The sequence below is a fragment of the Danio rerio genome, chromosome 5 (genome assembly GCF_052040795.2).
Source record: "Danio rerio strain M-AB ecotype USA chromosome 5, GRCz13ab, whole genome shotgun sequence".
Classification (NCBI taxonomy): domain Eukaryota; kingdom Metazoa; phylum Chordata; class Actinopteri; order Cypriniformes; family Danionidae; genus Danio; species Danio rerio.
The window spans coordinates 79570001-79594775 of record NC_141025.1 but is presented as its reverse complement, the minus strand read 5'-3'; the positions used below and the strand labels follow the sequence as shown (position 1 = coordinate 79594775).

Here is a 24775-nt window from a genome sequence, read left to right as displayed (position 1 = left end):
GCATTGGTGCGGTAGTGCTGTCACCTCACAGTAAGAAGGTTGCTGGTTCGAGCCTCGGCTGGGTCACTTGGCGTTTCTGTGTGGAGTTTCCATGTCTCTCCGCTGTCGGTTTCCCCCACAATCCATTGCTGTACAGGTGAATTGGGTAGGCTAAATTGTCCGTAGTGTATGAGTGTGAATGGGTGTGTATGGATGTTTCCCAAAGATGTGGCTAGAAGGGCATCCACTGCGTAAAACATACGCTGAATAAGTTGCCGGTTTATTCCGCTGTGGCGACCCTAGATTAATAAAGGGACTGAGCCGAAAAGAAAATGAATGAGGGGACGCAGTGGCGCAGTAGGCAGTGCTGTCGCCTCAAAGCAAGAAGGTCGCTGGTTTGAACCTCGGCTAAGTTGACGTTTCGTGTGGAGTTTGCATGTTCTCCCTGCTTTCGCGTGGGTTTCCTCCGGGTGCTCCGGTCTCCCCCATAGTCCAAACACATGTGGTACAGGTGAATTGGGTAGGCTAAATTGTCCGTAGTGTATGTGTGTGTGTGTGTGTGTGTGTGGATGTTTCCCAGAGATGGGTTGCGGCTGGAGGGGCATCTGCTTTGTAAAAATGTGCTGGATAAGTTGGCGGTTCATTCCCCTGTGGCCACCCAACATTAATAAAGGGACTAAGCCGACAAGAAAATGAATAAATGAAAATGAATGAATGAATGAATTTGCGGATGGAGCTGTATCCCCTTAAGGTAAAGTTCAGAAGGGATACAGCTGTCATAATGTTTGCGACACTGAGTAATTAGTATTTGACGAGTGGGTTTAGAATTTGGGTAGGGATAGACGTTGATAATGGAATGGAAGTTATTGACACAACATTAGTCATGCAGTTTATGCATATGAGGTGTTTAGTGCTCATTCTTTGCCGCAGCTGTATCCATTCTATACGTGACCGATTTTGCCCGAGGAGTGTTTTTATTCACAGTAGCGCTGCTGTCCGCCAGATGGCGCTCTGTCATCAGATTCACCTCATAGATCAAGTTAGATTATAATAGTCACACACAGACACATCTCCACATCAGCAGCTCATCTGCTTCTCCTGCTGGCTGCTTTACTCAGACACACACTATTGCGCTTGAGGACATCATGGTTTGTTTACATGTTCTTATCTTAAAGCACTTGTGTTGATGATAAATTCCAGATGAACTCCTGCTTCGTTAAATATAAAACCCAGAAACCACATGTGATATATTGAGAAACGGCTCATACTTTAGTCTGTATGCAGGTTGTCTGCTTGTTTATTACACACTGAAAATGCAGTTTTATTCGAACTCAGTAAATTATGGACTAAACTAACCGCTGGGTTAATTTACTGAATCTATAGTTTTACTCATAAATTGGTAGCACAATTTTTACCCAGTGGTTGGGTTTGTCTATAATTTAGGCATAATTATAATAATTTTACATAAATATATATAAAATTAAATGAAATATACACTACCAGTCAACAGTTTGGAGTCAGTATGATTTTAAAATTCGGCTGCTCACCAAGGCTGCATTTATTACATCAGAAATACAGTTCACATGGTAAAAGTGTAAAGTTATTGTGCTATAATTTAACTGTTCAACAGTAGTTTATCATTTAATTTATTCCATTGAATTTTCAGCTTCATTTCTCCAGTCTTCAGAGTCACATGATCCTTCAGAAATCATTCGAATATTAATATTAATAATAACAATAATATTAATGATAACAATAATATTAATAATAATAATATTAATGATAATAATAATAATAATAATATTAATAATAAAAAATAATAATGATAATATTTATGGTGATAACAGCAACAACAATAATAATAATAATAATAATAATAATAATAATAATAATAATAATAATAATAATAATAATAATAATAATAATGATAACAATGATAACAATAAACAATAATATTAATATTAATATTAATATTAATATTAATATTAATATTAATATTAATATTAATAGTAATAGTAACAAAAGCAATTATGACTGGAGTAATAATTTAATTTGAAGCTATACAATAAGAAATCAGTTATATAAAATTTGTATAAATATTTAATAGTTTAACAATTTCCTTTCATTTTATAATGATGAACAGAATAATTTTCTTAAAAAAAATAAATATGAAAAAATAAAACTGACCCCAAACCTTTGACCTGTAGTGTATATAATTTTTTCTGAAGGCTAAACTTTAAACACTAGAATTTTCTGAAGTTTTCACAATAACTTGTTAATGAATGCTAAAGCATACACACTCTAAAAAATGCTGGCTTGTTGTGACCCAACACTGGGTCAACTATAGACAAACCCAAACGTTGGGTTAAAAAATATCATTAAAATTTAATTAAATGAAGCCAATGTTGGGTTTTCCCATATTTGACCCAACATTGGGTTACAACAACCCAGCATTTTTAGAGTGTGTATAGTGAATTAATTAAATAAAATAAATAAAATACTCATTTGTTTAAATGATTTTAGTCGTTGTGTTACCATAGCAACTGTAGAATCACCACACTAGATCAATTACTATAGTTGTTGTGTTACCATAGCAACTGTAGAATCACCACACCAGATCAATTACTATAGTTGTTGTGTTACCATAGCAACTGTAGAATCACCACACCAGATAAATTACTATAGTTGTTGTGTTACCATAGCAACTGTAGAATCACCACAACAGATCAATTACTATAGTTGTTGTGTTACCATAGCAACTGTAGAATCACCACACCAGATCAATTACTATAGTTGTTGTGTTACCATAGCAACTGTAGAATCACTACAACAGATCAATTACTATAGTTGTTTTGTTACCATAGCAACTGTAGAATCACCACACCAGATCAATTACTATAGTTGTTTTGTTACCATAGCAACTGTAGAATCACCACAACAGATCAATTACTATAGTTGTTGTGTTACCATAGCAACTGTAGAATCACCACAACAGATCAATTACTATAGTTGTTGTGTTACCATAGCAACTGTAGAATCACCACAACAGATCAATTACTATAGTTGTTGTGTTACCATAGCAACTGTAGAATCACCACACCAGATCAATTACTATAGTTGTTGTGTTACCATAGCAACTGTAGAATCACCACACCAGATCAATTACTATAGTTGTTGTGTTACCATAGCAACTGTAGAATCACCACAACAGATCAATTACTATAGTTGTTTTGTTACCATAGCAACTGTAGAATTACCACAACAGATTAATTCAAAGGCTTTACTATAGCAGTATAGTATGGTTTTAGTATAGTGTAGTATTTACTAAATGACTATAGTATTTTAAATGTGGGTAGCAACAGAATTCTTAACAGTTAGTGCCACATTTCTTGCATGAGCTCAGGATGTTTTCAGATCTCCAGCCGCTGCAAAATCCTCCAATTTCCAGCCAGAGCAAGATTAAAGCGGTAAGATGTCAAAATCCTCTTACCAACCCAAAACACACTGAAGGTTGATCAATTAATTCATTAACTAAGTAGAGGTCCAATACACCAGCAGAGACTAATGGAATCAATTACCAGCGGATGATCGGAACAAAGGGAACTTTAATTAAAAGGACTTTAATTAAAGCGTTTCAGCATAATATGAAGAAAGTAATTAATATGTCCTGGAGGGAAAATGCCACACATTCATGAGAAAATGAAAAACAGACACACAGACACACATACAGACTTGTTCCTATATCATAATGGGGACTCTCATTGACGTAATGATGTTTCTACAATACAAACCATATATTCTGTCCCCGTCCCCCAACCCTAAACCTAACCCTCTCAGGAAACAATCTGCATTTTGACCTCTTTAAAATTCTCCATTCTGTCTGATTTATGAGCATATTTACCAGTTAAGACCCCCAAATTTGGTCCTCATAGGTGATACAAGTCCCCATGAGTCTGTGTGCATCCAGGTGTGAGTCCTAACTGGGATATAAAATCAAGCACACTCATTTTATCGTCTCTCTGCAGAACACTCTGGCAGTTCCCTGCGATTGAGAAAGTGTGTGAGATTAGGAAGGAGTGTTAATCTGCGGCATAAGGCTGTGAAGGGTTTGTTTGGGATCAGATTAAGCATCCGCAGACGGAGGATCAGCACATCAACTCACTATCTGAGTCTGTCTGAGCTGCACATCCAACAAGAAACACACACTGGAGCCTGAGCACAACACACCACCAGTCTTTTATTTCAGCATGTTGATGTACTTACAGCTGAGACTGAATATTGATTAGGGGGCGGGGCTTTAAGCAGGGTTATTTGTTTACATGCGAGTCTGTTGTGACATCAAATGGGGAAAATCTAGCTGTGCTGATATGCTAATATTCGGGTTATAACCTTTGACCCCTGATTAACAAGTGTCCAGCAGATGGCACCACAAAACCAAACTCAAAACCAAACTCAAAACACAAAACCAAACCTAAAGCACTGATAAAGCACTCATTTTTCTATGCGTGATTTGATTGGACGGATTATTCCACTCTTCCAATCACTGAAGACAAGAATAAATCAACATGTAAAGCAGTGACAGTGGTTGCAGTACAGATAAAGTACATATAAATCACTAAAAATGGACTGCAGTAAAAGTACACATGTTAAAAACATAGTAGTGTCTTAAATAAAAATAGAAAGAAGTCCTGAGAAACAGTACTCGCTTAAGGTATTTTACTGTAGTTGAAATGCATTACTTTACAGCGTTGGCTATCTGTATATATTAAGTGTGCGTGTGTTTATGTGTTTTATTCAGTGAACTCATCCCGTGAGTCACTGGATTCTGCATACGAGCATATTTCTGCATTAATACACACACAGCCATGAATCTGCGTGTGTGATTTAGAGGTGAAAGACACACTTTTGGCTGCGGTGTGGAAGAGATGCGCGTGAACGGCGTGATTTACATCCGTGAACAGATGGCACAGAGAGCAGTGTTTGGAGAAGATGTGCAGTTTATTCACAGTGACGCAGAGTTTCTCCACAGATGCGTAGAAATGAGGAAATCACAGGCAGAGCAAGCATATGCACAATACTACTGCATGATCACAAGCAGAGAAAGCCTTACTACAGTATTGCAGAGTAAATTTACCGTGTAATGTGCAGTACATTTGATCATTACTATAATAAATATACCAGTAAATCACACACAACTGAATAAATAAGTCAACTATAGTATGAAACGCACTATACTAAAGTGTATTATATTATATATTCTAGTATATTAATGAATGCTCCAGCATACTGTAGTATTACCGTAACTATAGTGAACTGATAAACTAAAACAAATACAGTAGCATACTTTAGTTTTTACTACAGTAAACCGTCGGGTATTATAATAAAGCAGACTCTATAGTTGTAGAGTACGACAGTATTGGCTGATTTGTTTGTTACTATAGTTGCTGTGTTACCATAGCAACTGTATAATCACCATGACATATCAAAAGTAGTTGCTGTGTGACCATAGCAACTAGAGATGCGCGGATCAGCTGAAATGTCACCCGAATCTTCATAGCAATCTTCCACCCGCCACCCGCACATATAATTTTATCCGACGCGCATATCCGCACAGATATTTTATCATACATACATACATATTTTAGCAAATTAGCCTGCAAATTAGGGCCTGTTTGCCTGAGGAAAAATGTAATAAAAACACATATGTATTTTACAGAATGTGTAAAATAATAGCTCATCCACTCGCGACCCACCCTCAATTAATCATAATGTATTTTTTTATTACCTGACCCACCCACCCACCTTATCCACAGCGCCCGCGGATATAACCGCCATCCACGCATCACTAATAGCAACTGTAGAACCACCACAACATTACAAATACTATAATTGCTGTTACCATAGCAACTGTGGAATCACCGCAACATATCAAATACTATAATTGCTGTGTTACCATAGCAACTGTAAAACCACCACAACAATGCAAATACTATAATTGCTGTGTTACCATAGCAACTGTTGAATCACCACAACATTCCAAACACTGTAGTTGTTGTTACCATAGCAACTGTAAAACCACCACAACATTGCAAATACTATAATTGCTGTGTTATCATAGCAACTGTTGAATCACCACAACATTCCAAACACTATAGTTGTTGTTACCATAGCAACTGTAGAATCACCGCAACATATCAAATACTATAGTTGCAGTGTTACCTTAGCAACTGTAGAATCACCACAACAGATAAAGAGCTTTACTATAGTGTGGTTCAAGCACTACAGTATTTACACTAAATTACTACAGTGTTTGTCCATGTTGGTAATGACATTGTAATTTTATTGTGGTAATTCTACTACACTTGTTATAGTAACTTCTATGGTGAAAGGAACATATATGACTACAATAATTACTATAGCAAATTTCCTCCAGCTATATTAGACAGTCTACAATAATGCAATGTATGAATATCTAGAGGCATTTTAGACGTCATAAGCTTTAAAGCTTGTTTTAATGTATTTGATATGGTTCAGTTTTAGGGCAATCAGAGTAAAGTGTTTGATTAAAAGATTAGCACTCTAAATCAGTGGTTCTCAAAAATCTTTCATTAAGTACCACCTCAGAAAATTTTTTTCACTCCAAGTACCACCCAAATGAGCAGTATTGAAATACAGTAGTGTGGTAGGCCCAGTAAAGCAGCTATAACTCTGCACAGTAAAACAAACGTGGCAGATTACCTCACAAATATAGGCTATATGTCATATATGGCATATTATATACATAATTTTTGATACATTTTGAAATATATGTAGCATGTAAATGACATATTTCATTCCTCCGCGTACCACTAGAAGGAAGCCCGCGTACCACTAGTGGTACACGTACCACAGTTTGAGAACCACTGCTCTAAATCATTACAATACACACTGTTCAGATGAGCAGCTCTGATTTACATCAACTATTGTTTATCACTTCACTGCAGTTACTTTTAAAGTATGACAAATACATTAAAAAGTGTATAAAATACTATAACTAAATACTATAATAAGATACAGTATACCACTTACAATATACCACAGTATGTACTATGGTTAAGCAATTCGCCATCGTTAATAAAACAATGTGCTGCAGTAAGATGTAATACACACTGTAATATACTATAGTGTACTACATTTTTCAGTAGTAAATCTTAAAGTGTACTATGGTGTTTTTGACTAATTTAAGGTAAAGCAAAGGCCCCATTACTGAACCCTGGGGTACCTCACCCCTTGTAATGTGTACTACAGTATTTACTGCAGTTAATAAATTCATTATTGTTAATAACACAGTATACTGCAGTAAGATGTAATGTATACTGTAATACACTATAGTAAAATACAATTTACACTAGTAAATCTTAATGTGTACTATGGTATTTCTGATTATTCTGAAAACAGAAAAGCCCTAGTACTGAACCCTGGGGTACCTCACCACTTTCAAAGTATACTACATTATTTACTATAGTACTATTATAGTTCAGTCTAGATAATACTATAGTATGCTGCAGCAAGATGAAGTAAATACTGTAAAATACTATAGTATACTTCATTTTACAGTAGTAAATCTTAAAGTTTATATATGGTATTTCTGATTAATCCGAGAAGAGCAAACGCCCCAGGATTGAACCCTGGGGTACCTCACAACGTCTAAAGTACATAGGTAAATAAAACAATAATAATATCCTGCAGTAAGATGAAGTAAATAATGTGATATATTAGATTTTACTCTAGTAAATCCTAGAGTGTGCTCTGGCATGTTTTAATGTGGGTGAATGTGAGTGTCAGTGTGAACAAATGCTGACATAAGAAGCAATCAGGAGAAACAGAGGAGCTTAAAGTGTTAATCCAGCAGTTCCGACAATCAGCTCAAAGGCGTTCACAGCTCAAAAACATCTGGGAATCTCTGCTCGAGGTGTCACGCACACACTTTGCTAGATTTGTGGGAACATTTTGCATCTAAATAAATGTATAGATATATCCTGGATACTTTAAAGGGCACCTATTATGCAGGAATGACTTTTATAAGGGGTTTAAACACAGTCAGTGTGTGGATATCTCCAGCCTCTAATGCTAAACACGAATTGTACTGGTTACAATCAGACTTAATGCAAAAACACTTTGATTGACATTCTCCTTTTGTACGTGTCATCAGAGGGGGAAAGCCCCGCCCACTAGTGCGCATCTCTCCATCTCATTAGCATGTCCAGCAGCCCTGAGTGAGAAGCAGCCGTCTGTCCATTAGCCATTAGAGTGTTTGAGCTGCGGGAGATAATGTCAGCATAGACTAAAAGGATTATAGATGTGGAGTTCTAGATGAACAGCGACAGGAGTGACAGGGGATGCACAGGTGTTTGTAGCTCCGCCCTCAATACAGCACAATCTCATTTGCATTTAAAGCAACAGTCACTAAAGCGCCGCAATTAGGATCAAAGCCTTTCAGAGAGCTGGAGAACATTACCTGTGCGCTATTCTCAGCTCAAACACACACACACACACACACACACACACACACACACACTGTAGAGACATTTTACACCTTTAAGTATACTTAATAAAATTAAGTTGCAGTATAGTTAGCTGTGTCTCTAATGAGCGTCCGGCAGTGAGAAAACACACTGGACTTCAGCCTCTACCATTAGGCTTATTGGCCGCAGGGGTCAACAGGGGTCAAGTGGCGAGTCGATCTGTTGACCCAACTATCGGCTCCGTGGGCTGAGTTATGCTCATGTCAGAGGCGCAGCGTTCCTGCCAGAAAATCTATCCGCGCCCCGCCGCTGATTTACACACATGGCTTCTAAGTGAACAGTGCAAACATCTGAAATGCATGCAGATTTATGTGGGTATTAATTCAGCGTATTTGGGTATAGCGGATATCGATAGCTTTATCGGAACAATGCATATATTCATCACCTATTTACCGTTTCTGAGAGCCTCAAGCATCATTCACACAGCCAGCTGCTGTAAACACACATTCACAGCACACTGACGAAGAGAACGCTTGATCAATAATGTTTATTCCGTCATTTTAATTTGATGTTTGCTACCGTGATAGTGTTTCGTAGTTAACGTTTCTGCGTTTGTGAGCACTGTGAACCAGCCCATACGGTAATATATTTTGAAATACTGTTGAAGTCATAATTATTCGCCCCCTTGTTTATTTTTTTCCTCCAGTTTCTGTTTAACGAAGAGCAGATTTTCTCAACACATTTCTAATCATAATAGTTTTAATAACTCATCTCTAATAATACTATTTGTAAATAAACAAATAATATTAGATTAGATATTCTTCAAGACACTTCTATACAGCTTAAAGTGACATTTAAAGACTTAACTAGGGTAATTACAGCCTGATCTCACGAGAAAACGTAAGTATTTTACGTTTTGCCAGTTTAGTGGCTAATTCGTACGAATTCGTACGAGTTCAGTCGTACGAAATGGTACGATTTTAAAAAGGAGGCGTGGCACCTAACCCCACCCCTAACCCCAACCGTCATTGGGGGATAAGCAAATCGTACAAAATTGTACAAATTAGATCGTACGAATTCATACGAATTAGCCACTAAATCAAAAAGTTACGAATTGCCGTGAGATTGTGTTGGTAATTAGGGTAACTAGGCAGGTTAGGGTAATTAGGCAAGTTATTGTATAACGATGGTTTGTTCTGTAGACTATAGAGAAAAAATATATAGCCTAAAGGGGCTAATAATATTGATTTCATATTACTGAATTTTACCGTAAATCTTTTTACCATAACTTCTTTTTACCGTATTTTTTTCCCTCCACAATGCCAGGTTGTAATCAAAAATATATTTCATTTCAACCAAAATATATCTCAAGTTGAAGAAAGTGTACCCTCCAGTTGATGTATTAACAGTATTAATTAATGAAATACGGTAGTTTACTGTAAAAATTTAAATATTGTACGTTTGTACCGTACAGTTTTGTGTTGCACGGTTTGTATCATGTTTTTAATGGTAGAACACTGCTAATCGTATTTAACCGTAAATCATTTTACCATAAACTTTTTTACTGTTTTTTTTTTTTTACAGTGTCAAGTTAAAATCAAAAATATATTTAATTTCAACCAAAATACATTTGAAGTATTAACAGTATTAATTAAGGAAATACTGTAGTTTACTGTAAAAACTAAAAATGTATTTTAAGCTAAATGTATTTTACCGTACATTTTGTGCAGCATGGTTTGTACCATACTTTATTGGTAAAACAGTGGCAATCTGCCGGCGCCAGTGGTGTAGTGGTTAGTGCGTTGACTCATGCACTCCGGTGCTAATGGCGACCCGGGTTCGTTTCCGCCTCGCGGTCCTATGCCAGTCCTTCCCCTCTCTCTGCTCCCCATGCTTTCCTGTCACTTCTCTATACTGTCCTATCAAAAATAAAAGGTGAAAACCCTGAAAAATAAAATAAATAAATAGTGGCAATCACAGCGGCCATACCATAAATCTTTTTACCAAATTTTTATTTTTTACCGCAATTTGTTTTTCCTACAATGTCTGGTTGAAATCAAAAATATATTTTATTTGAACCAAAATATATTTCAAGGTGAAGAAAGGTATTTTTCTTACCTTACAGTTGAAGTATTAACAGTATTAGTTAATGAAACACAGTAGTTTACCGTAAAAATGACAAATGTATGTTACATGCCACATGTTTTTGTCGCATGGTTTGCACTGTATTTTTAACAGTGGAATACTGGCAAACGCAGTTACCATTTTTACTGTAAATCTTCTTACTGTAATTTTTTAATGGTAATTTCTTCCCTACAGTGTCAGGTTGATGTATTACGGAAATACGGCAGTTTACCGTAAAATGAAAAACGTATTTTACGTTTGCACCGTACATTTTGTGCAGCATGGTTTGTACCATATTTTATTGGTAAAATAATGACAATGACAGCGGCCATACCATAAAATCTTTTTACCAAAAATTTTATATACTGCAAATTGTTTTTCCTACAATGTCAGGTTGAAATCATTATAATTTAATCAAATATATTTTAATTCAACCAAAATATATTTCAAGGTGAAGATAGTTATTTTTCTTACCTTCCAGTTGATGTGTTAACAGAATTAATTAATGAAATACAGTAGTTTATCGTACAAATAAAATATATATTTTAAGTTTGTACCGCACGGTTGGTATCATATTTTTAATAGTAGAACACTATTAATGACAATCTTTTTTTTTTACTGTAAATCACTTTACCATAAACTTTTTTACCGTTTTTTTTTTTTACAGGGTCAGGTTGAAATCAAAAGTACATTTAATTTCAACCAAAATATATTTTAAGGTGAAAAAAATTCATGTCCTTCCTTCCAGTGGAAGTATTAACAGTATTAATTAATGAAATACTGTAGTTTACCGTAAAAAAAAAATGTATTTTACGTTTTTACCGCACATCTTGTGCAGCATTGCTTGTACCGTGTTTTTATTGGTATAATAGTGGCAATCACAGCTGCTTTTTTACTGTAAATCATTTTACCGTATTTTTTTTTCTACAGTATCAGGTGTCTAAAACTTTGCTCTCCGTCGTCTTCAGCAATGGCCGGCGTGGGGTTTACTGTAACGCGTGCAGGTCAGCGGCTTGAACTCTTTAACCCCGGTGGGTTTTTCTTTCACGGCGATATCCGAGATGTGTTTTGGACAGGTTAAAGGAAGAGTGGTAAGCAAGCTGGGATCCGTTTGTACCCGCTGTAACTTTAATGGGCCCTGATAAAGGTGGATCCCATGCCTCCGTGATGGATTAAGTCACAGCGTGGAAACTGATGCTTTTATCTTACTTTATTTAGGCCAAGTTGTGGTTCACCACACATTTAGGTTCTGGACATTAACATTAATGAATGACCAGAGCACTTTCTATGAGCGCACCGCCACAGACGCTGCTGCGCATGCCAGACTATTGCTTTTACACGTATTCAAGATTCGCTCTGCTGTGCAATGTTTATCCTCTTTCAAATATTTCTCAAGTGATATTTAATTGAGGGGTTCAGGAATTATTCACAGTGTTTCCTCTAATATTTGTTCTCCTGGAGAAAGTCTTGTTTGTTTTGTTTTGAATTGTTTTAAAGCTATTTTAATGTTAATATTTCTTAAACTCCAGTGCTGTTTTTGGGATTTCCGTCTGGATTTTGCCTTCCCAAATCCACATGCTGAGGTGTAAATGCAAAAGTTTGGTATCAATTTAAAGAAAACCCTTTGAATTTTCATTAAACACTGTTGTAAGTGATTAAAATAATTGTATATGTTGTCTGTGTTATAATAAACCCCTCCAAAAATGAGGTGCTTTTTTTTTTTTTTTTTTGTAATCTCACATCTGAAACTTTTAGGTTCTGTGTGCTCTGGGTTGCTGTAATTAATTTAGATCAGGGTCACCCACCCTGTTCCTGGGTAAAGTCTAGATGGGATATGCGGCCGGCCGGAAGTGCGATATGCACATTAATAAAGCAGCATTTGTTATGACACTGCATAACAATAATTAATATTTTTACAGTACTGTGACGGTTGGGTTTAGGGTTGGGGTGGGGGTAGACGTTAATAAAATACAACAAATGAGAAATTTTATAAATAATATAAATAATTCACGTTAACTTCCGGCCACAAACATATCTGCTCTAGCAACAACCCTGTTCCTGGAGAGCTGCCTTCCTGCACATTTCAGTTGCAACTCTGAGCAAACACACCTGTTTGTAATGATCAAGTGCTGCTTTAGGTACTATTCATTGGTTCAGGTGTGTTTGATCAGGGTTGGGACTGAATTCTGCAGGAAGGCAGCTCTCCAGGAACAGGGTTGGTGACCCCTGATCTAGATGGTTCCTGCACTTGTCAGTAATATTAAGAAAACAAAAAGTCTCAATCATAATCTATATGCAAAAGTTATTCTATTCCAACTAAACACAACCATCACAATAACGCAAATACAGTAGTTGTACAGAGCATTATTTATGTTATCTATTAAATTACCCAGGAAATTGTATTTTTTTTAACGCCCAGAATTTAGACTTTAGAGCAGTGGTGGGCAAACTTTTTAAACCCGAGGGCCACATCAAGTTTTGCAAACCAAGTGAAGGGCCACATGTCAAATTCTTCATAAAGATAACTTTTATTTACAGTGGCAGTGTGCATAGAAGATGTAATATCAGACAGAAGCATGTCACATTAACACAAAACAGATTTTTTTTATATTATTAAGTCAAATTTACAAGTCAAATTAATTTGCACTGCTATTTATATTTACTTATTAATCATCATAAAACATTAAAATAATCCCTTATGAACTATAATAATAATAATGTAGTAATCTTTACAGTGGAGAATAGAAAAGATATCGTCTGATAGAAAAAATCTCATATTAAACGTATTAAAAATAATTTCAAAAAGTTTACAATTCAGTCAAATTTACAATAATCTAATTTGCACTTAATAATAATAATAATAATAATAATAATAATAAGTAGTTTAGTTTAGTTTAGTTTTAAACTAATTTCGAGAGGAGCATGTGCTCATGATTTACCCAGCTGGTCCACATTAACTAATTATGATCCTCCAATCAAAGGATCCCAAATCACTATATATATCCTCATTTCCTTTCTACAACTATCTTCGTCTGGAAGAAACCCCCCTCCTCCCCTTCTTCCTCCTTTATCCATAATGGGCGGCACGGTGGCCCAGTGACTAGCACTGTTGCCTCACAGCAAGAATACCAATGGTGTTGGGTCCTCGCTGAGCCATCTGGTATTTCTGTGTGGAGTTTGCATGTTCTCCCCGTGTCCGCGTGGGTTTCCCCCGGGTTCCCCGGTTTCCTCCCACCATCCAAATGTGCTCTATATTATAGATAAAACAAGCCTAAACCTTTTTTATAACGTCTTACTCTCAGGAAGTTCGCCTTGGCCTCAGCAGCAGGGGGAGTTTGAGATAGACCTGAGCTCAATCTCCACTCGCCCTGCAAAAGGGGGGGAGAACTGGGCTCAAGGATCCCTTGAGCTCAGGGCTCTCTCCCGGGACAGCATGCCAAACAAGCTATGTATAAATCATGAGCTAAGTGTGAACTCTTGAATTCATTTTATTTGTAAATGGCGCCTTTCTAGACACCCAAGGTCGCCTTACAATAAGCATCAGCAGACATGCTAAACAAATTAAACATTACTAAAAACAATCATTGACCAAACAAGTTAAAGCACAATAGCAAACATAAAAGAACATAATAAAAACATGATTAAAACATTATTACGCATAAAGCACGTTCGGTCATTAACTGTCGAGTGCATGTTAATATCCGAGAGCGTGTGCTATAATTCATCATTAATTTACTAATTCTAAACCAAACCTTCTCAGAAGCAGCATATTAAAAACTCCCTCGCGGGCCGGATGAAAGTGTTCAGCGGGCCGCATATGGCCGTAGTTTGCCCACCTCTGCTTTAGAGTTTAGGAGGTTCAGCAATATTAGTGTTGGATTGTCTCCAGAACAAACCTCTGTTAGACGATGACTTGCCTAATTACCCTACTTCAACCCTAATCAAACAATATCTCTAATCTGAGATATGGCCGAATATGTAAATCAAATGTTATTTTCCCTTTACAGTTGAGCTCAGAATTATTCGCCCCCCTGTTTAATTTTTTCAGAATTTTTGTTTACGGAGAGATTTGTTTCAACACATTTCTAATCATAATAGTGTAAATAACTCATCTCTAATAACTGATGTATTTTCTCTTTGTCATGATGACAGTAAATAATATTAGACTAGATATTCTTCAAGACACTAATATACAGCTTAAAGTGGCATGTAAAGGCTTCACTAGGGTAATTAGGGTAAAGTTAGGGTAATTAGGCAAGTCATTGTATAACAGTGGTTTGTTCTGGAGACAATCCAACACTAATATTGCTGAAGGGGTGAATAATATTGAGCTTAACATGAGTTTAACACTATTAAAACTGCTTTCATTCTAGCCCAAATAAAACAAATCAGACTTTCTCCAGAAGAGCAAATATTAGAGGAAACACTGAGAACAACTCCTGAATCTGTTCAACATCATCTGGGGAATATTTGAAGAAGAATGGCGAAGGGTGTCCATTAGAACAAAACTAAAGGAGCGCAGAGATCACACCTCGCCCCGCCATCATTAGAGTTTCTCTGTTTTCACATCCGTGCGTTCACTGAAATCCTCTGAGCGGGGGGCTGTTCACACAGCAGGCGTCGCTCGGCTCCAGTCCAAGCCTTCAGATATGATTTACTTCATATGCAAGTGTATTCATTAAGAGCTGTAATTGCAAGAATGTGCGCTCAAATAAAGAATCACTGTGACGGTTATCATTAACTGTCTGTCATCTGTGGATTTTGTTTTATTTTAAGCGTAAATGAATCATTAGAGTCAGTCTAAATCTGTTAAATTCGAATACTATTAGACTTAATTGGTTAAAAGATATTAAAATGGCATAAATATACAGTTAAAGTCTGAATTATTAGTCCTTCTTTATATATTTTGTCCAATATCTCCTTAACAGTGATGAGTTATTGACACACTTATGATTAGAAATGTGCTGAGAAAATCTGTTCCCCTATAACTGATTTATTTTCGCTTTGCCATGATGACAGCACATAATATTAGACTAGATATTCTTCAAGACACTAGTGTTCAGCTTAAAGTGGCATGTAAAGGCTTCACTAGGGTAATTAGGGTAAAGTTAGGGTAATTAGGCAAGTCATTGTATAACAGTGGTTTGTTCTGGAGACAATCCAACACTAATATTGCTGAAGGGGCGAATAATACTGAGCTTAACATGGGTTTAAAACAATTAAGAACTGCTTTTATTCTAGCCGAAATAAAACTAATCAGACTTTCTCCAGAAGAACAAATATTATCAGACATACTGTGAAAACTTCCTGAATCTGTTCAACATCATCTGGGGAATATTTGAAGCACTCAGAAACTCACAGAAGGGCGAATAATTCTGACTCAACTGTACTGTACTCTCTCTCTCTCTCTCTCTCTCTCTCTCTCTCTCTCTCTCTCTCTCTCTCTCTCTCTCTCTCTCTCTCTCTCTCTCTCCGAGGGGCTCTAAGTGTCTGATTGATTGCCTTTCTCTGATATATTTCTTCGTTCCCTGGCAGGAGATTACAGACGGCAATTTGTGTTTATGGGATTCCCGAAATTCACTTAACAGCTGCCCTCCTATTAAAAGGTCAAGCGTGGAGGAGGCAGATCCGTGCCGACGTCATCTCTCGCTGCTGTTCCCCATGCAGAACAACAAACAGCCTCTTTATTAGCGCTGCTTGTTGAGTGATCAAACCTCCAGCGCTCGCTAATAAAGTCGGCAGAATTCCTACTGCATTCAGCAACCAGAGGACTCATTCATTCATTCTCCTTCAGCTTAGTGCCTTTATTTATCAGGGGTTTCCACAGTGGAATGACCCACCAACTATTCCAACATTTTATGCTGCGGATGCCCTTCCAGCTGCAACCCATCGCTGGGAAACACCCATACACACTCATTTACACACACACAGACTCATACACTATGGCCAGTTGCCCTAAAGCGCATGTGTTTGCACTGTCTCCCCGTGTTGGCGTGGGTTTCCTCCGGGTGCTCCGGTTACAGTCCAAACACATGCACTATAGGGGAACTGATCAACTAAACTGGCCGTAGTGTATGAGTTTGTATGGGTGTTTCCCTGTACTGGGAAATGTTTGCGTTGTGTGAAACATTTGCTGAAATAGTTGGCGGTTCATTCCACTGTGGTGACCCCTGATGAACAAGAGACTAAGCTAAAGGAGAATGAATGAACTTCACTGTGGTCTGTGAACACCAACATGGCGTTGACCTGCTTATATAAACATATGGATATGTGTGCGCCGGCTGTAAGGACTACTTGATATTTGTTCTACATCTCTTTTTAGCAGTTTCCTCTCGGGTTTCAGCCTGAGTGTCTCCAGGTTTTGCTGGTTTGAGATTACATTCATTCCTGTATTATTAATGGCGTCGCACCATTATCTCCCGCGAGCTCCTCTTACATCCAGCTGAAGCGTGGAAAGGCCCGAGCGTTTGCAGAGATGGACAGGTGTGGGATCAAATATTTATCTGTGTAGAGCAAGAGACTGTAAGGTGTAAAAGGTCAAAGAGTAAAACAAACACACACACACACACACACACACACACACACACACACACACTTGTATAACTCTCTTTACAGTTGCTCACTGTGATGTAGTTTCTACTGTACAGACTGTATATTCTCTTTTAAGATGTTGTTTGTTTATATTGCTATAGCTGTGTTACCATAGCAACTGTAAAATCACCATAAATAATTTTCTACAGTTGTTGTGTTACCATAGCAACCGTAGAATCACCATAGATCAGTTTCTATAGTTGTTGTTACCATAGCAACTGCAGAATCCCCACAACAGATCAATTACTGTAGTTGTTGTGTTACCATAGCAACTGTAGAATCACCATAGATCAATTTCTATAGTTGCTCTATGTTTATTCAACTGGTAATTTAAATATGATCTGCACATATTTTATATCGGTTAAATCAAACATGAACATATATGCTAAATATGTGATTTGCATATGTTTATATATTTGTGAAATCAACTTCAAATATGATTTGCATATATATATTTTATATCTGTGAATTCCAAACCTAAACTTGTAATTTAAACATGTGATTTGCATATGATCATATATCTGTGATTTCTAGTTGCATTTGCATATATTTTCATATCCATGAATTCCAAACACAAACAATCTATTTGAATTCAGCTTATATTTTAAATTTGTGATTTGCATAAATTTATATATTTATGCAATCCAAACCCATACTTGTAAATGAATTATGCGATTTGCCTATTTTTAAATATCTGTGAATTGCACACGTTTAATATGTGATTTGCATGCTTTTTATATCTGTGAAATCCAAACACAAACTTGTATGTTAAATATGTTATTTGTAAATGTTTGTATATTTGTATTCAACTTGTATTTTAAATATGTAATCTTCATATATTATGTATCTGTGTTTGCATAAATTTTCATATCGGTGAATTCCAAACAAAAACTATTTGAATTCAACTTGTATTTTAAATATGTGATTTGCATAAATTTATAAATTTGTAAAATCCAAACTTAAATAACCTTGATATAATTTGCATTTATTTTTTTATGTCCTTAAATTCCGAGCACTAACTTGCATGTTAAATATGGGATTTGCATATGTTAATATATGCTCTATGTGAATTGTAATTTAAATATATGATCTGCATATATTTCATATCTGTGAAATCAAACGTAAACTTATATGCTAAATACGTGATTTGCATATGTTTATATATTTGTGAATGCAATTTGCCTATATTTAAATAACTGTGAATTGAAAACATGTTAAACATGTGATTTGCATGTTTACATATCTGTAAAATCCAAACACAAACTTAAAAGTTATTTGCATGTCTTTATAAATCTGTGATTTATAGTTGTATTCTGACCATAGATATGATTTGCATATATATTTTTATGTCCCTGAATTCCGAGCACAAACTTGTATGTTAAATATGGGATTTGCATATGTTAATATATACTCTTTGTGAATTCTGTGAAATCTAACATGAACATAAATGCTAAATATGTGATTTGCATATGTTTATATATCTGTGAACTTAACTTGCATCTTAAATATGGTTTGCATATATATATATATATCTGTGAATTCCAAACCTAAACTTTTAATTTAAATATGTGATTAGCATATGCTGCCATCCATCAGATTTCTGTTCTCCCCTAAAAATGTGTGTTTTCTCAGAGTGTCTCTTATGTTATCTCAGTGTTAGTTTAACTGGAGTTTTGTCCTAGTCAGGTAGTGACAAAGTGTGTTTTGCTGCTGCTGAATTATCCAGGCCGTGGGCAGATGGGACTGAAACGGGAGAGTGACACCTGACCCTGCGGTGACCTGCGGATCAGCTGCCCAGGTGTGCAGATTCTCATCCGACCTTTGACCCGAGCGTCTCCAGGCCGGAGGTTAAACGCTGGTCCTCCTAGAGCTAGAAGGAGCCGCAGACTCGACCCAGAGACGATTACAGGTGCGATATCACCGCCGCACAGACAGAAAAATGAATGAGTAATAGGAACAGATTGCTTTTGGGGATGCAGTATCACACTCCTGTCCAATGGTGTGTAATGTTACAGCTGTGCTCAGTGCGGATTCAATCTCATCTGGAAATAGGCTATTTTACTGCTCACCTAGTGTTAAAGAGCTGAGCTTTACCATGCTTGAATCCATTCAGAAGATCTCAGGGTCACTTTTAGCTTAGCTTAGCATAGACCATTGAATGAGATTAGACCATTAGCATCTCGACAAATGCCATAATAATGTATAGTGAATAATAGTGTTTTTCAGCCACACTATAGTAAAGCACTTTGAATTAATCTGTTGTGGTGATTCTACAGTTGCTATGGTAACAAAACCACTATAGTAATTAATCTGTTGTGGTGATTCTATAGTTGCTATGGAAACACAAAAACTAGTAATTGATCTGTTGTTATGATTCTTCGGTTGCTATTTGGTAACACAACAACTATAGTAATTGATCAGTTGTGGTGATTCTACAGTTGCTATAGTAACAAAACAACTATATGATTAATCTGTCATGGTGATTCTACAGTTGCTATGGTAACAAAACAACTACAGTAATTAATCTGCCATGGTGATACTACAGTTGCTATGGTAACAAAACAACTATAGTAGTTCATCTGTCGTGGTGATTCTACAGTTGCTATGGTAACAAAACAACTATAGTGATTAATCTGCCATGGTGATTTTACAGTTGCTATGGAAACACAATAACTATAGTAACTGACCTGTTGTGGTGTTCTAGGGTTGTTATGGTAACACAACTACTATAGTGTATTTTTCATGTTAGTTGGTGTAACGTTTTCCTAACTAGGTCCTAACTGTGTCATGCAGAAGCACACCTGTAAATGCTCCCACAGATGAAGACATTAGTGCTCTCCAGCCTCACACACACACACACACACACACACACACACACACACACACACACACACACACACACACACACACACACACAGAGACATCAGTGCAGTGGTTCTCCAGCCCCACACTGCTGACCGGCAGCACCTCTGCCTGATGAATGCACGGGCCGCTATTGATCTGCAGGCGTGATGGATGGCGGCCCCTCGATGACTGATGGGCTGCCGGCGCAGGTGCCAATAAGGGCCCGGCGGGGGCGGAGCTTCGACCGCAGGCATAATAGCAGAAGAGTGTCCCGGGGAGGAGTGAGGAGTCGGGGCCGGAGCAGTGCACATGCGGAGGGGGGGGGGAGCACAGATGATGGATGACGGGCCAGGAGGCGAAGACTGCCGCGTGCCTCCAAATTGATATCCAGGCAAATGTTTTTGTCTGCTGTGAAAAATGGTGCGGCGGAGGCTGTGATGAGAGGCTGCGGCCCTCCTCCTCCTCATCCCCGTTCTTCCCCCTCCTCGACTGCTGAATGCGCTGAAAAAAACGAAAGCAATTCACTCATGCTGATGATGATGGTGATGATGGTGGAGCTTCCCAAAAGCCATCGCTTATAGGATGTCCTGCACATGGAGAACACTGTATTCATTTATCATGGTGATCCTGTAGTTGCTATGGTAACACAACAACTACAGTAATTGATCTGCTGTGGTTCTACAGTTGCTGTGGTAAAACAACTACTATAGTAATTGATTTGTAGTGGCGGTTTTAGAGTTGCAATGGTAACACAAAAACTTTATTAATTGAACTGTTGTGGTGATTCTACAGTTGCTATGGTAACAACAACTATAGTAATTGATCTGTTGTGATTCTACAGTTGCTATGGTAACACAAAAACTTTATTAATTGAACTGTTGTGGTGATTCTACAGTTGCTATGGTAACAACAATTATAGTAACTAATTTGTTGCAGTGGTTCTATAGTTGCTATGGTAACACAAATATTATAGTAATTGATCTGTTGTTGTGATTCTACAGTTGCTATGGTAACAAAACGACTATAGTAATTCTGTTGTGGTGATTCTACCCAGCAGGCACACAACATCATAAGTCGTTAATATTAGGTTAGAATTAGATCATTACATCAGGTGACCAAAATTCAATGTCTAGCCAGCATCTAAGGGTAACGTTATTTTGACGTTCTATAACAACGTCAAATTACGTTGATATTTGGTTGATTTTAGGTTGTGTTGGAAAGTGACCTAAAAGGTTTAACATTATTAGATGTTGATGAGGTTGATTTTAGGTTGGACTTTGACATCGGCCTGACGTTGGGTTCTGACGTCAACCCAGATTTCATTTCCAAACAAAATCCAACGTCCCCATGACGTTGGGGTATGTTGGGGTACAATGTCAATATGACATCATGTTAATGTCCTCTGCTTGCATGGCACAGTTGCTAAGGTAACACAACAACTATAGTTTTTGATTTGCTTGTGGTGATTGTACAGTTGCTATGGTAACACAACAACTATAGTAACTGATCTGTTATGGTAATTCTTTAGTTGTTATGGTAACACAACAAGTATAGTATTTGATTTGCTTGTGGTGGTTCTACAGTTGCTATGGATACAACAATCACTTTAGTAATTAATCTGTTGTGGTGATTTTACAGTTGCTATGGTAACACAACAACTATAGCAATTGATCTGTTGTGGTGATTTTACAGTTGCTATGGTAACACAACTACTATAGTGACAGAAAATACATTTACTTCAAGTATAGTGTATATTATAGTACAGTACATCTGAGATTAATACAGTTTATGAGTTCATATTAAATGTATATACTGTTATAAGTCACTAAAAGCAGTTAACTAGCTGCTTGATTGCCACTTAAGTTAAGTGAACTTATGTTTTAAATGTGCACATCTGCTCATTTTTAGACAGGCAAACACATAGAGCCTCTATAACCCAGCAACAGTGCAAAGTAATTCCTCACCGGCTGTATTTCGCTGGCGTCGGGTCACAGATACGAGCGTTTGGATGCATTCGGAGGAAAGTGGCATCAATCGTGTGCAGAATTGAGGGCAGAGGCAATAGCACAGGCCGTGATTGGTGGTGCTGTGAGCAATCTCTCTGCTGGAGAACAGCAAAACTGAGCCAGAAAGTAGGGTTTGAGAGATGAATGTGCTGCTGATCTCATACACAATCAACAGACAAACACTGTGGAAGGAGCGAAGTATACGCTACAAGCAGCTCATCAGATGAAGTACACTCTAAAACATGCACTGCTCAATATTCATAAATCAGCAGTTTCTGGATTTCGTGATTGATGTTTTTTTAATTCATTATATAGTTCTGCATTATGGCATCTTCATCTTTTTTCATCAACTTTAACCTTGAAAAGTGTGAAAGTGATTTTTTATGAACATTTTTTATAGTTTAAAGTGCTATGTTGTCTGGGTTGGTGTTGTACAGCGAGTACGGAAAGTATTCAGACCCCCTTACCTTTGACACTGTTATGTTGCAGCAGTTTGCTAAAATCATTTTAGTTGGTTTGTTTCCTTGTTAATGCACACACAGCGCCCAATATTGACAGAAAAACACAGAATTATTGACATTTTTGCAGATTTACTAAAAATAAATAAACAAAAAAAAAAAACAAATATCACATGCTCCTCAGTATTCAGACCCTTTGCTCAGTATTTAGTACACAAGCCAGGCTCATTCTGAAAACATACCTCTGTATACATTTCTGGAGAGCGCCAAATATATCCCAGGAGCTACGTTTTTTTTTTTTTTGGTTTTTTGCAGTTTTTGTGAATCCACCAGAGGGCACTGTGTACACTTTTTCAGATCTCAAATTTCTCTCGTGAGTGTCATTTACGCCTGCTGTTCTTGAGTAAATCCACCAGAGGCTGCTGTCCACTGACTAACTGACTGATCGCCTGAGCCACCCTCCCCTTTCCTAAACCCAACCAATAGTATTTTCAAAAGCACTGATTGATCCGTCCACTTACCCTCCGAAACACAATGACAACATTAAAAAGCAATCCAGAAAAAGAAAAGCCCTCGCCTGATTTTTACCATGTTTTCAGACTTTACCATATTCTCACCCTGTTATTTACTCGTTTATTTTTTGGCTTTTGTTTTATCTGCTTTCTGGAACCATTCCTCACCGGACTCGAACTCCATCGTCATGGTCAGCTTCTCTTGGCGTCTCTAGTCCGCCTATGTACATGGGGAGCTACTGGACAAACTGGTAACAGCACGAAAGGATGTGATGACCACCTATGGCGTGAAACACTGCGGATAAACTGGCATCTGCACTGGAAAAAACAGACGATCTGGAGAACAGAAACAGGAGATGCAATGTGCGGGTGGTCAGTTTTCCAGAGTAATGCGAGGGTAGCAATCCAATCTCCTTTTTAAAATCCTGGTTAACAGAGCTGCTACAAGTCAGCTTCAAAGGTGGGCATGTTAAGCTGGATCGATGCCACCGTGCCTTCACTCGCCGCCCACCGCCTGGCCAACGACCCCTAGGAGACATCGTGAAGTTTCACAACTTTCAGGACAAAGTTCGGCTCATGCAAGCGATGAGACAAGCGCGTGTCCTGTCCTACAACGGCGCCCCTACTTTGATATTCGTGGAATTCCCCCATGTTAAACAGCAGCTTAAAGAGAAGGGAATCGTCTTCGCCATGTTGTTCATCCATTCATTTTCTTGTCAGCTTAGTCCCTTTATTAATCCGGGGTCGCCACAGCAGAATGAACCCCCAACTTATCCAGCAAGTTTTTTACGCAGCGGATGCCCTCCCAGCTGCAACCCATCTCTGGGAAACATCCACACACACACACTCATACACTACGGACAATTTAGCCTACCCAATTCACCTGTACTGCATGTGTTTGGACTGTGGGGGAAACCGGAGCACCCGGAGGAAATCCACGCGAAGGCAGGGAGAACATGCAAACTCCACACAGAAACGCCAACTGAGCCGAGGTTCGAACCAGCGACCTTCTTGCTGTGAGGCGACAGCACTACCTACTGCGCCACTGCCTCGCCTTTGCCATGTTGTGTTCATTCAATTTACTTCAGCTTAGTCCATTTATTTACCAGCGGAAGGAACCGCCAACTATTTTAGTACATGTTTTACACAGCAGATGCCCTTCCAACTGCAACCCAGCACTGGGAAACACCTGAACACACTCATTCACACTCATACACTACGGCTAATTTAGTTGATCAGTCCCCTATAGCGCATGTGTTTGGACTGTAGGGGAAACCAATCCACGCCAACACGGGGAGAACATGCAAACTCCACACAGAAACAGCAACTGGCCCAGCCGGGACTTGAAACAGAGACCTTCTTGCTGTTTGGCGATCGTGCTGACCACTGATCCGCCGCGCTGCTTCATGTTGGTAAATACATTAGCAAACATTAATGGTACTTCACTGTGAAGTGTGTCTACATGCTGTTAGTTTCCTAATAGACCTGAAGCAAATGCAGGAATCTAATCTTTTAAATTTGTTGAAGAACTTCTCCGAGACAGCTGTAAAGCGGCGATTCCCTCTCGGAAAGTCTTCATTAATCATATCAGAGAGATTTATTAATCTAATCGTCCCCAGCGGGCCACTGTAGCAAATCATCCCAATAATTACAGCAGCCGTGCCCTTCCAAACTCACCGCTCAAACTGCATAAATCCACACGCATGGAGAGCAGAGCGACACTGCGCCCACACTCAGCACTCGAGCACAACAAAGTC

General features: G+C 37.9%; 1 long non-coding RNA gene across 1 annotated transcript in view; it reads left to right on the top strand.

Moving 5' to 3' along the window:
* Positions 1 to 3204: 3204 nt before the first annotated feature.
* The window catches only part of LOC147844564 (uncharacterized), a 49177-nt gene continuing 27606 nt past the window's right edge, over positions 3205 to 24775 (top strand). The window contains exons 1-2 of the long non-coding RNA XR_015492235.1: positions 3205 to 3446; positions 18925 to 19107. This is a non-coding gene — a long non-coding RNA (uncharacterized LOC147844564). The remainder of the gene's footprint in view (positions 3447 to 18924; positions 19108 to 24775) is intronic.